This window comes from Drosophila ficusphila, unplaced genomic scaffold (genome assembly GCF_018152265.1).
Source record: "Drosophila ficusphila isolate 14025-0441.05 unplaced genomic scaffold, ASM1815226v1 contig_106, whole genome shotgun sequence".
Lineage (NCBI taxonomy): Eukaryota > Metazoa > Arthropoda > Insecta > Diptera > Drosophilidae > Drosophila > Drosophila ficusphila.
The window spans coordinates 5,647,099-5,661,229 of NW_025063993.1; the positions used below are offsets into that span (position 1 = coordinate 5,647,099).

Sequence of the window (14,131 nt, forward strand, 5' to 3'; positions counted from 1 at the left end):
CCCTTCTCCCCCTGCTCCTCTTCTAGATTCCTCGCCTGGCGGCAACTCTCCTTGGAGCTATATGCGTGCTTATCAACACGCAGCTGATTTCCGTTGCCATTCCAGAGGCGCGTGCTTCCCGAACACTGCCCCACCCCCTCGGAATTACCACCCAAGCACCACCCACCACCCGCCCCCTCGAGCAGCAGCCAACAATTATTTACGTAATGTTATTATTATAATATTTTTTTAAACGCATTCTCACTGGATTTGCGCGGCGTTACCAAGAAGTAGACAGCCACAAGGAAGAAGCCAAAAAGGATGTTTGAGGGCTGGTGGTTTAAGGTTTTTAAGAAGAAAAGAGGCTAAAAGGGGGCGGGGCAGGGAGAGGAGGGAAGAAGGAGGTGGGGTTGCGTGGCTAGGACTTTGGCTATGCGGCATTTGCGAGTGGCTTTGTGTTTTGCTGGGGATCTGCTGCTACGCGCGAATATCCTCTCGCATATTAAAAGGCGTTTAAAAACATAAATCCAACGTCTAACGGCTGCTTATGAAAATTACGAGGAAAAAATGACTGACAGAGCGGGACGGCAAATGGGGTATAGAAAGAGATGGCAGCAGGCTTAGTGCGAGGCAAATGGCAGGGACACCCAAAGGAGTTTTCCTACGCAGTACGACAAAAAAACGAGGAGCTATCTGTGGGGCAAAAAAACTTGCAGGCGACATCAAAAGCAACAAAAAAATGGGAGAAACCCCCCGAAAAAAGAATGGGGGTGGGGAAAAGGAGAAGGAAGGAAGAGGCTGAATGATAGGGAGGACAATTTCTCGCACCGTTTGCCAGGACCAAAAACGAGGAGCTGGCAGGAGAAGGAAGGATTGCCCCACAAAATGCGGCCCAAAATGCTTGCGGTTGCAGCGAAAGTTAAGAGTTTTAAAAAAGGAGCATAGACGTAGGCAGTTGGGGGGATTTTCTGAATCTGGGTGGGGGAACCTAACGGTGGGGAACGGGAAGAAACATAATGAAATGAAGCATACTAAATGACGCTGCTAAGTTTTCGCTGGGACTCACAAATACACCCAAGGATAGACACTCAGAGAAAAGCCAGCTACTTCGAATTAAAATTAATTGGCTCTGCTCCAGAATAAACTGTTAAAAATATTTCTTTAGAAATACAGAGTTCATATGAGAAGTAAAAAATAAATAATTCAATTTAATATGAATTAAATGAACTAATGAAATTATAAATTTAAATACATATGTATATATGATATAAAAACATACATTTACTTTACTTTTTACAATAAACCAGAAAGAGCCTATTTGAACTTTCAGTTTAACAGGGGGTTGTTTCAAAAGCGTTTACTTCTGCTGTATTTTTTTGATATTTTAAAATATTAACTATAGGAGGCCTTTAATAATATTCCTCTCAGTGTACCGCCACACACACGCATAGAGTGCCATAATGAAATGCGAAAAAATGATGATGATATTTTTGGACCATAAAATGCAGATGAGCCGACTAAGCAGAAAATAGTGTGGCAGCCGGAGAAAAGGGGACTTTTCCGCAAGGGAGGAAAAGTGGGGGAGGGAAGGGAGGTGCTAAGTAGGCCTCCACTTACTCCGCATTGCCAACTTTCACCCCCCAACCGCAGCACTTTCTCTTCAGCTTTTTTACACATGTCGCACAAACTCTTCCCCCAACTTTAGCAGGAGTTAATTTCTTCGCTTTTTGAGCGCCCCTCCCCGTCATGAATATGAAATGTATATTTGTGTTAGTTATATTTTTGGGGCGACTGTGAAGAATAGGACGTTGGGGGGACAGAGGGGGAGTGGCATACATATGTCATGTAAAAAAGTTCGCTTTTAATGTGCAAAATGGCTGGCGGACTAGGGCCATAAAAGTGCACGGGAATAAGTGAAATGGATTTTTGGGCTACGCTGTCCTGTCCCATATAAGTGCGCCATAAAAAAATGAATTTCCAGAACGGTCCGGGGCAGCAGATATAGTTTGAACTTGGCTAGGATTTATGGCTGTTTGTTCGGAACAAAAGAAAAGCGGAATCTCTTGCCTTTTTCCTCCCAAGTGCGTGTGTGCAAAAAATATCCCGAAATCGTTGAGTTGGGTAAATCCTTTAATGTTGAGTTGAGGTGCGTACACGAACAGGTCGTATAAGTGGATTATATGCACAGATCGGATTTCGGGGTTCGACGCTGCTTAGATTAAGTTATTTTATCAACCTGAACCCCATAGTTATGGACCAAATAATAGCTTAAGATATCCGGAGAAAATCTCTTTCCCATAAAATAAATTTATTCGGGTTTGCAATGTGGCTACTGTTAGTGAGGTAATATAATATACTTTATATCAACCTGGCTTTAAAATTAGCAAAGCCTGATCAATATTTTTGAAAGTTAACAAAATCAGGAGTTACAGGTATTATCTTTTACAATATTCGACTTCTGTTAAATCAAAAACATCAGTCGTAAATCTTTCTTTTACTATAGATATACTATATATATAATTTGGTTTTTTACAACAATAATAAAAAATTTTCAATAATATTTATTTCAGTTCACAAAAACTTCTTATTAATTTCACAACAAATTACTCATGGGAATATATAATATAAATTGAAAATTTATATATCCACATGCACACTCAATCAAAAATTTTAGGAATTCCGCACGACATTTGTGACACTTTGTGCTCTTTTGTGCTATTGACAGCTGCTAAAGTATGCTGGCCCACAAAATGCTGCTAGGTAAATTAGACGTAAACAGTTGTTCGGCTCATAGGTTTGCCTACGAATAATACTTTCTGGCCCATCCTCAAATGTCTCGTTGTGTGACAAATTCCTGACCAGGCGCAGACATCTCTTTCATTGGGGAGCCCATCAATGGGAAACGCTGTGTCCTGGCATCGTTTTTTCCATTAAATTAACACGCTCGAAGTGCCGCTCATGTGTGTGTGTCTCTCCATCTGTGTGTGTGTGAGCTGGCTGTACGTGTGTGGGTGAGGGAGTGAGGGGGAGTTGTACACTTACATTGTGCAAACTTTTCTAATTTAAACCGGCAGTTTCAGTCAATTGCCACAGCTTACCGCTTTCGACATGAGTTTTACTTTTTTAGTACCTTCGGGTGTGCGACGGATGCGATGTTGGCGCATTTCAGACGGAGATGGAGAGTTGGAGCAATTGGGGAAGTAGAGAAATGGAGAAGGGGAGAAATGGGGAGACAGAGAAATTTCCAATACATTAAAAGTTGTGTGAATACACTTGGCAGAATCCATTATAACCCAGCCAAACTGAGTTGAACTGAACAGAACAGAACAGACATGAAAGCCAGGCCATAAATCTAATAAATACGTGTGTTTCTCACCCCTTTTACTTTCCCCCCTTTCCCCCCTTTCACTCACTTTCCCCCCTTTCACTCACTTTCCCCCTGTTCATTCCCGCACTTCCGGTTCCGTTTGCCGCCCTGTGCAATAACTTGTGAAATATGTAATCAATCAAGATGGAACAGTCGTCGAGGCAGCCAAACTATGTGGCAAGTATGCGTCTGACTGCAGTTTTGCGGAAGGTTCGGAGGGGGAAAGAAAGTTCATGGGGCGGTCGGGTCGATTAATTCAACTTTCTGCTGCAGACAATGGCATGTGAAAAAGTCAAAAAGTTGAAAGTGCAATTTTGTCGTTATTATTTTACATTTACAACAAAAGATAGCAGCAGGAGCAGTCGAAAAGCCAACCGAACAGGGCGAAAAAAAAAAAAAACGAACGGCAAAATATAAAACGCAAAGTTACTCAACTATTTTATGCGACGGGCGGCACGCTGTGAGTCTGTCTCGCTCACTCATATCGCCATCTCACTTGCCCTAGCACCCACACTATCCCGCAGTGTGTGTAATTGTCAGTTAGTTGGCGCTGTCAGTCCGAATGTTGAAATTAATTTATTTCAATTGAAGTTGAACTTTTGCGGCGTTATTACTTTGCAAACTTTCTCCGAGCTACGCATAATAAACGAGTGTGTGAGCGAGAGGGCGCACAGCTGTGCGAGCGAGACGAGTGCAGCTGCCAGGTGCCGAATGACCTACGCCCAGAAAATAAAGCCACCCACAGCCCACTTTGCATAAATATTTATTTAGCCTTTGCCAAAACAATCAAATTGCAAAATTGCAAGTGTTGCCATCAACGTCAACAGAATATCATCTGCTCTTTGTCCCACTCTCAATTCATTTTTTCTCCATCTCCATCTCCTGCCCTACCATATATATATATATATCTACCTCTTTCTACCCCACAACTCCCCGTCTCTTTCGAATTTTATTTTTGATTTTCTATGCCAATATTCGTTGTCTGCTTTCTTTATTTTTCCCAACTTTCGGACAGACGGGGGAGTATTGAAGGTGAGTTTTCGGAGATTCCAGAGGGTGATATCTCGAGGGGGCGGGTATATATATTACCAAGGGGGCGTGGCACAGGACACGACAGGTGCCGCTGACGTTTGCGCTGATAATTTGTTGCGAGACTTCAGCATTTGCAAGTGGCAGGCCTTGGACGTCATTGATAGTTATTTGATATGCATATTCCAAATGTTCGCTAAAAAATAAATACGAGTAAATGAATACAAGCATGGAAATCAGCAAAAACTTATTGATTGAAAAAACGGCGCTAATGAAGCTGGTAAAAGTCAGGTGGAGTGCGCAGGAAATCAAAATGCCCACAAATTTATTCAACATGTTGTCGTTTTTCCTACAAATTAAACAGAATTATAAATTTTTTAATTGATTGGTAAATTGTTAATTGATTCTCCAATAATTAGAATACTCTTTATTAGATTTCTTGGACTTTTAATATAGCAAAAATACTTTCCGTTTTATTTATGTATTTTGAATTTCTATAAACATTTTTGCCTTCAGGTAACAAATACGTTTGATAACATATTGTTATTGTTTAATTTATATTGACTTTTGAGTATCTCAGTATCAAAGGATTATACTTTGCAAAAAGGGAATCAAAAAATAAACATTAAAAATATCTATTCGTTTTTATTTCCCCCTACTGCCTGTTTTCTTCTCCAGTTTTCCATTCAATTTCGAAAAGAATGTACATATTCACGCAAACCTCTGCTCTAAGTTTTCTTAAAGTGTGCCATGGAAATTTTTGCCAGAGCTTATGAACTTCCCAACTGTTATTGGTTTGGTTGTTGTTTCCGTTGTTGTTGTAATGCTGCCTTTTAAACTCGAATCAAAAATCAAAATCCGCACCAGCTACAAATGTTAAATCCGCAAATAATTGACAAAGTTTAGGCATAAACGTGGCTCTGTCTCTGCGAAATTGCTGAGGGTGTGGAACTTGTGGGCGAGGCGCTGGAAAATTGTGGGAATGAGGCTGAGGATTGGTTGGTTGGTTGGTGGGTGGGTCGGCTAACAAGAATGCTGTGTGCGGGCCAACTTCAAAATATGTTGGCCACAAATGGCAAAAGTTTGACAGGTAAACGGAATTCGGATAGAATATCTATGTACACGGTGGACTCTCGTGTGTGTGTTTGTGTATGGGGAAAATCCAGGGGTATTCTGCAATCCCTTTACCAACTGCGGAAACCGCTGAAACAGCTGCGACCATCGAATTTATGGATTTGGATTTGGATTTGGATTTTCGGCAGGGTAGAGTACTTCAAAAATGTAGCTATACTTTGTCTATCTATGCGGTTCTAGTTGAGCGGGCGGCCATTTATGTTTAATGAGATACTTTTTAACAGCCTCATAAATGGCTATGATAACCACTTAATGTCGAAAGCAACGAAAGCCGAGTGAAAACAATTTACATATTAAACTTGCGCCGCCGAGTTGCCAGCCTGTTATCCTCGTCGCACATCCTGCCTCTTGCCTCTCTTCCCTCTCTTTCGCTCGCCCTGTTGCCGTCTCTTTCGTTCGGCGTGCGAAATATGTTCGCCTGCGGCGCATTCACTTTAATTTGATTAAATTTTGAACATTTTCACGTAAAAGTTGCTCCTTTGGCTCGGCCGTCGACGGAGGCTTCAGTGCATCGCTTTTCCCGCTTTTCTCGCTTTTCCGTGCTCTCTCATCTGTGCTGGATGGATTGGATGGTCCGGTCTATCCTGTGCCGTTCTGCTCGGATCGGATCGGTGGCTCTTGGTCTGGCCTGGTCTGGTTTGGTCTCGTTACGCTCGTTTCGGTTTGGCTTGGTTTGGTTTGGTTTGGTTTGCTTGGGCTCGGTCTTTTCGGTCGGACCCCCTGGTGTCTCGAAAAAGCTGATACCACCTTCACGCTCAGCTGTTGTCTGCCTGAATTTATCCCTCTGTGTGGCAGATAAATAGTTTGTGTACCCTGTAAAAGCAGATGAGTTATAACAGGCAGAATTCTACGAAACAAAACAATACGTACTTCAAATAAATTGCATAAATACAAATATGTTTCATAGATGACTAAAACATTTTTTTAAGTTTTATATATGGAGATTTTACTCTATAAAACATTTAAAGATTTTTTAAATCAAGTACGTTAAAACGCTCAAATCATTAAAAGTTGCAGTTAGGTAGATATAATGCCTTATTGTTTAACATCGTCTGATATACTGTTTAATAGTTCACATATCTATGATTAATTTAAATACCTTGTTTTATTAAAGAATGCCTTATTATACTTATTGCCTGATACAATTTGGCATAGCTTTTTTACATGCTTTCCACATTAAATATTTTAATACCTATTTAAAAATGATTACTCACCTTTTATATGTTAAAGCTCCCCACGGGTCATCAAATAATCCTGACTTCTTTCACGCTCTTCTTGCTTATTTCATTTGAGTATTTTGTAGTTTCTGTTTTTTATAATAAATAGTTGTTTAAACTTTCGCCCACTCGGGCCCCGCTGCACCTCACCGCCCCCTCCTTTCACCCACTTGCCACTGGGTTGCAACACCACCACCCAAAAAGAGATGTTTCCCACCAATGCGGTGGGCTCTTGTTGCCGCTGTTTTTGTTGCGATTTGCTGTTTTTGTTGCTACTGCTTTTGCTGTTTTTGTTGCTGTTGCTGCTGCTGCTGTCCGGCTCTTCAACTATTTTTTATGCAATCTGCTGTGGCTCTGCGAAATACCCCCCTTCACACATCGAAAGGCCCCCAGTTGCATTGTTTTGTTTCGGGGCGCTTCCTTTTGTTTCTCGCATCCACTTTTTGCTGTGTTTTTATTTTTTGTCTGTTTGCCATTTCCTTCTCTGGTAGCCGCACATAGTTATGGCCACGATTTTGGCTTTCGGTTATGTGCACTGAGATTTTCCTTGGCCTTGTTTTTCTCCCAGCCAGGCAATTGTTTTCCCTGCCCGCTCGCCTCCGCTTTATCCTCTTCTCCATTGTTGCACAGGTTGCCGATGTCTGAAATTTTTGGGGGGGAGAGCGAGATGGAGTTGAGAATTCTCCAAATTAATTCGCATCATTTAAATCACAGTGAGTCCTGGGAGTTGTGAGGGTTTTGGATGTGGGTGTGGAGGCTTTAACATTGGAACACTTCTGTGGCAGTTGGGGTTAAATCGAACCGAGAAAAAGGAGGTGAAAGATTCGGGCTGGTTAAATTATGGCCCACATTGAGCCGGGGCAAACGAACAGATAAACAATAAGTAACTGTGAATTATGGTGGCCATTACTTTTGTCTTTTTCCCTTGGCTCCTTGGTCCTTTTGTGTTGTTTATGGCAGGACAATAATTAGGACAAAACAGCGGGGTCCTTGGAACGTGTGAACTTTTCCCTTCGCCTCGTTGGCGCTGCAAAATTGGTTAATTAGGGGGCCACTCAATTTCCCTTTCCCCGCCGCCGCCGCCGAAAAGTATTTCATCCTCAACAGTTGGCAAATCGAATGGGATTCACCTCGATGTCCTTCGCTCCCCTCGCTGTCTGCGTAAATTGCTTATGAAATTGACATCGAATCCTCGCCCGTTTGCCGGAAATGGAAACAGCGGTAATGACGAGGCTCATACAGACACACACACACTCACGCACAACCCTCTAATGCACACCAATATACGCACACCGCTTGACACACACACACACACACACCCGAAAACGTTGGCAGTATAACCCACATAATTGGCAAATCACACACATTGATTTCGCCGTGTGCTGGCGTCCTCGTCATCATCCTTATTGCCGCTGTCCTTGTTTTTGTTGTTGTTTGCTGGTTCAATCGCTCACTGCACCCCGCCCACTTCCCACCCACTCCCCAGGCACCCGAACTCCACCCCCGACCACCCACCACATCCGACATCTGCCTAAACAAGACGAGCGATGTGGGGAGCGGGCAACTACACCGGAAAACATGGCTATTAATGCAGAGGAATGTTTTCGGGGAAATGTGATTGTTGATTTAGCAGTGTAAATTCAACATTTTAAACTTAGGAAACTAATATAATTTTTCAGGCCACAATCTGCATTAATACATAAAAATCTTAGAATAACTGTATCTAAAAAAATGTTAATTAGGTTTACATATTTACAGGTTTTTTAGGTTTCTAGTTTTTTGCGGAATTCTGTATACGTACTAAAAAGCTTCAAAGGAATTCTGAGGTTATTAAAGATGATTTAAGCACTATTTCCACAAAAAAATATTTTTATTTAAATTATCCTTTTTTTTAAAATAAATTTAAAAGCTTTTACAAAATCAATTTAACATGCAATTCTGTTTTTGCAATCAATCCGAAATCATGCAATTCTAGCAAAGCATTGTGCAACTGTCGGGAATTTATGGGTAACACGTTTAGATATATAGCATAGAATTTAAAGAGGTTTTTTATTGATATATTTTACTCAGTTTCCCTCAGTGCAGCGAGCTTGAGAGCGCCAGCAGAAAATATGGCGTATACGTAATTTAAAGGCAACGATACGATACCCAAAACTCCAACTCAGCCAGAGGCGGCAGAAGGTGTGTTTGTTGTGCGCGGTGTGTTTGTCCTTGCAATAACTTGTGTGTATGTGAGTGTGTGTGTGTGTGTGGGAGGGGAGTGTGTCATATAGGGCATCATTAATAACATCGAGGCGCAGAACAGGCCAAGACAACATCATTAGATCGGAGCCAGAGCTGCGACTTTGTCTACGGCTTTGGCCTTAATTTTCATTGTTTGGCGCTGGCATTGGCATTTCCCAGCCAGCTTGATCTTAAATAATTAGGCAGGCTCGGTGTCTCCGGCATATACAACCCATCAACCATCCGCATCAACCATCCGCACCATCATCCTCATCATCGTCATTGTGAATGGTGGGTGGTGGGTGGTGGGTGGTTGATGGTGGGTTGTATATGAAAAAAAAAAAAACACATTTCTCCATTGCTGTAATTTATAACGTTCACTTGTCATTAACAGCCATTTTAATCGTCTAGCGGGCAGGCACATACGTATACAAGCCCATAATGTGTATAATATGTATTCCCGTATCCTGTGCGCTTGTTGCGGCATTTAAAGCGTGAAAATATTAATTTATGAGCCTTTTAAATGAGCCCCCGTATTGGGGAGCTGCGCAACAAATTGGCAATGAAAGTGGGGCCTTAACGGAAAAGCGGGAAAGCAATGAGATTTATATGAGAGTAAATACTGCGTAAATACCAAATGAAAACCGGTGTAAATACTAAGCGGCCGGATAAATGCATTGATTGAGGGCACGCTCAAACGGATTTCGTTCGTGGGAAATCTATTAAACACAACCGATCGGTGGCCCAAAAACTAGTAGTGTACTTAACGGCTGGGGCAGAAATTCACGTTGGCCCGCGATGCCTTTGAAAGCGGGAAACCCGAAATCTATTTATGCCCCAGCTTAAGCCCATAAACCACAGCCAAAATCCAGTGGTCGTCGCATTTAAGTGTCTTGGAGGGTTTCTGGGGGGTAATAGTGCCAAAGGGGGTGGTTTCGGGTGGTTCTGGGTGGATCCGGCTGGTTTTCGGGTGGTGGGAGTCTGCTGAACAGCAGCGGAGGAACCACAGAGCAAATTCGCCAGCCTTAATCTGCACTTGGTGTGCGTATCTTAATAAACTATTAAATCAAACGCAAGCCTCACTGCACGCAACCATCAGAATTCCCTTTACATATTTATTGGGGAGTGTTTAGTATTTTGAAGCTCCTTCCCTTTAAAGCACTCGAATTCCCGCATTTAATATTTCAGAGGGATTTTATTTTCTTCTCTGTGCTCCTTGCACACAACTTCTGCTATGGCAAATAAATAAATGAGTTATATGCGCGTTCACATTCACATTTTGGGGGGATTTATCCTTATCCTTCCCCACCCACTTTTCTGCCTTTGTCCGGTTGGCCACTCCGTTGTTTTTGTTCTGGCTCACAGGAAACCGATAGGACATGGCGATTAAGGATATACCAGGAAGCCAAGCCGGACCGGGCCGAAAGCGTTTTCCATTTCAATTGAACGGTCACCGGAACGGGGAATATTTTGCTGATGAATGAAACAGATCTTAAGCGAGGTATTGTTGCATTTTTCTGTTGTTTTAAGTTCTTACTTTAACTTTTTGCTGAACACAACCAATATTGAAAGGGCTCTTAATTACCTGGACTGGATAAATAAACAAACTTAAAATGGGATGGGTAACTGAAACCAATATGTTGTTTTTGTGATATGCTACATATCTTCATAACATCTTTAATATTTTAAATATTTTTATTTTGTTGATTCAAGTCCCTTGAGTTCGGCTTAGTAGAAAATCTTCTTGACCGGTGAGGGGTTATACTTTCCACCACAAGTTCTTTATTGGTGAAAACATTTCGAGCAAGCTTTCCTACATGTGGCTTAAAGACTGCAGATCTCAATCAAAGCAATTGAATTAAATTCCCAGGCACAAGGGTGCTGGTGGTGAATACGGTTTTGTGTGGATCTCCGGCGATCTGCTGTTGGCCACAAGGTGCCGCTGCCCTTGGGCGACTCGAGCCAGATAGCCGGATATATAGAATATATATTCTCGTTCTCCCCAGCATCCTTGGCTGACTCGGCTGTCGTTATTATTTATGTTTTGTTATCCGTTGACCAGAGCGTTGGCGCTTGTTTTTTCCACACTCGCCAGCGCACACACACACACACTCACACACACACAAATACACATTCGCATGGCTCACCTATTTTACGATAGAATGAATATCTCGTGCTCTCCTGTTTTCAGTTCCCTCTGCGATGTGTTGTAGTTTTTGCCACAGTATTTTTCTCTAAGCTTGTGGCGATGAGTGTGTAAGTGTGTGTGTTGGCCTGCTTTTCCCCTGGCTTTCCCACCGCCTTTCCTCCTTTTCGGCTGTTCCTATGGTTCTATGTACTTCCGTTTTGTAGTGAAAAGAGCTTTGCGTGTTGCGGCATCTCCTGCTCCATTCCCCTCTTTATATTTTTGTGCGTGTGTTTGTTTGTTGCTCAGAGAATTGATGGTAAAAGGATGTGTGTGATTTTGCTATTTCTTCTGTGTGCGTGTGTGTGTGTGTTGGCCACAAATATCAGCTGAATGAAGTGGCATTTGTTGGCGGGGTTTAAAGCCAAGTGCGCGGAGTAAGCTCTTAACAAGTAGAATGCTTAAATGCAACCGGACATCCAGCGGGGATTTCCCAGTAGCTTGGTCATAACTTATTCATATTCAGCTGAGAAATGCATTCGGGATTCCGAATCGGAGCAATCAACTGGCAATTCAAAAATAGAAATTGAGAGAAACAGATAGTTTACTCGCTGAGATTTTTAGGTCACATGAGGCAGACTCTTTTATCTGAGTTCAGTAATTAATATGTATTAAAGATTTACAAAGTTAACTAATTGAAAAATCGTTGACCTAGTTAATAAATGTATCTTGAATAGTTTTTGCTAAACCCTAAGCCATTTTTACGAATATAATATTTCGTTAGCTATACATTCCCTCTTCATTAGATAAGCGATTTTTGAAGGAGTATTATTCGCAATTTCCCCGTTAACTCACAGATTCCCTTCACATTCATCATTTCTGTTTATCTATGACTGCTTTTCTAAGTGATTTTAGTATGCCCGTCGACGCTTAACTCTCCCTTGCACACATGCATATAAAAGTAATGTTTTTATAAGTCTGTTTGGAGCTGCTCGATAGCGCAATTTGAGGAGCACCCCCCGCCATCCCCGAACGTGCGCCCCCTCGGCGCCTCCATGTGGCATTGTTTGATCTGGCTTCGGTGGCTGTGGAAAAGGGCAAGCAAAACGTCCCAGCGGAGTCGTCAATAAATGCGATAAAGCCAAACATGTTTCATTTGCAACGGCCAATGGCTGCCTCCTCAGCTTACCCCCTCCATTTTGGCCATTTCTTACTCGCCTTCTTTCATCTCGCACACATCTTGCTGCTATATCGAGCAAAAAACGAAATTAGGAATTGTATTATATATTTTTTTGATTTCTACGACTGCATGATACCCGTTGGTAGCGCCCTTCCTGTCAATATCAATATCCACAAGCAGGTCAAAATCAATTCATGGTAGCAGTTGTGAAGGACTCACTGATGGCAATATAGTTTGCAGAGATTATGAATGAAAATGAAATGAAAAACCTAAAAAAAAATACAATTAGATATCAAAATCTACATTTTTTATAATTATTCTGTTAACAAATTATTACGAAAAAGCAAATATAAAATGTGTCCATCAGCAAAATCGCAATTTCAGCTTACAGCAAAAAGAGTGTGTTTAATCTTTTTACCTTTGTTTCTGAGGTGAATAAAATATCCGAAAGAGATTCATGAATCTAATATGGTTCACTTTGTTGCTTTTACTACCCAAAGTTCCTGGAATTAGCAAAAAGTGTGTGGTCCTTACACACCTTATATACCCGACCGTTGTCCTCAAGCCGAGCATAAAACGGAGTGCAGCCAAAGACTCATAAAAATGAGCGTTGAGCAGTCGAAGTCGAATCTTAAGCTATGGCACAAAAAAACAAACTCGAGGAAAGTAAAGAAAAGCGAAGAAAATCAGGAAAAGCATCGACATTGGCATTGGCGTCATCTTCAAGTGTTTGCCACTCAGCTCAGTTGGGTTCGATTCGCCCGGAGTCCTGTGTGGATTTTGACCCATAATTGACTTGTACACATGCCAATTCCCCAGCTGATGGCCGCTCAATCCCTCACCGCTCCCCACTCCACCACCCAATCCCTCACCCAATCCCTCCCCCTTTGCTCCCATTTTTGCTGCGTGCCTTGGCGGCGTTATGCGGCCAAGTTTACAATTTATCCCTGGCCATGCACCTGCCACTTGATCCACTTCCTTTATATACGCTTTCAGCTTTCGGCTTTCGGCTAGTTGCAAACAAAAACTATTGTGTATGACATTTTTAATGCCCCCATAGCTATCATTAGATGGCGAACAAAGCGACGAGCGGCGAACAAAGGCAATAGAAATAATCAATACAAATTTTATACTCCTCCCCGATATCGCACACACACACACACATACTCTACTTACCCACACACATCCATACACACAACAATGAAATACATTACAAATCAATTGCAATCGCTCGAAAATCGGCATGCGAATTTCCATAGACGATGTCTGGTGTGGCCGTGCGATTGGATTGGATTGGCATGGGATGGAGTTGGGGTCTGGGTTTGGGTTCGAGTTCGGGTTTGGGTTTGGGTTTGGGTTTGCTATTGGGACCAAGAGTGGGTTGAGTTGGCTTGGGCTCCGTTCGATTGGTGCACTGAGAAAAACACTATCCTTGAGAGAGTATCCTTAGTATCACAAAATATACAAAAGCTAAACTTTCTGAGCTTGCAACCAAATAGTCTACTTATCTTACAAATCCTTAAAGTTTAAGGTTTCAGCACTGCCTAATAATTATAATTACCTAAGAACTTAGAACTTAGATTTCAGGAAAACGTTAAAAACAACTTGTATACATTTTTTCAGAATGACTTAAATCCTTACATAGTGTTCTTGGCTTTAGGATTCTTCTTAGACACTATCAATAAACATAAAAGAAATTTAACTAGTTGAAGATCAAAGTAAAGGTTTTGATGTAAAAGGTGCAGGCTCTATATAGCTTAGTCAGCATTTGTTTAATCGAATTAATATTATTGCCTGGAACGTAAAAACTAGCGATATATTTCCTACTGAAATAATTCTGTCCTGATTGATTAGGCTTTATTGTGAGATTTTTTCTC

General features: G+C 41.7%; 1 protein-coding gene and 1 long non-coding RNA gene across 7 annotated transcripts in view; one reads left to right on the forward strand and one right to left on the reverse strand.

Moving 5' to 3' along the window:
• LOC108099810 (RNA-binding protein Musashi homolog Rbp6) overlaps positions 1-14,131 on the forward strand; it is a 195,971-nt gene that overhangs the window by 90,386 nt on the left and 91,454 nt on the right. The window lies entirely within an intron of this gene.
• LOC122320733 lies at positions 4,092-6,325 on the reverse strand. Its single transcript, XR_006245786.1, has 2 exons — positions 5,800-6,325; positions 4,092-4,571 (listed from the first exon to the last, which is right to left on the reverse strand). It is a non-coding gene; the product is annotated as an uncharacterized LOC122320733 (long non-coding RNA).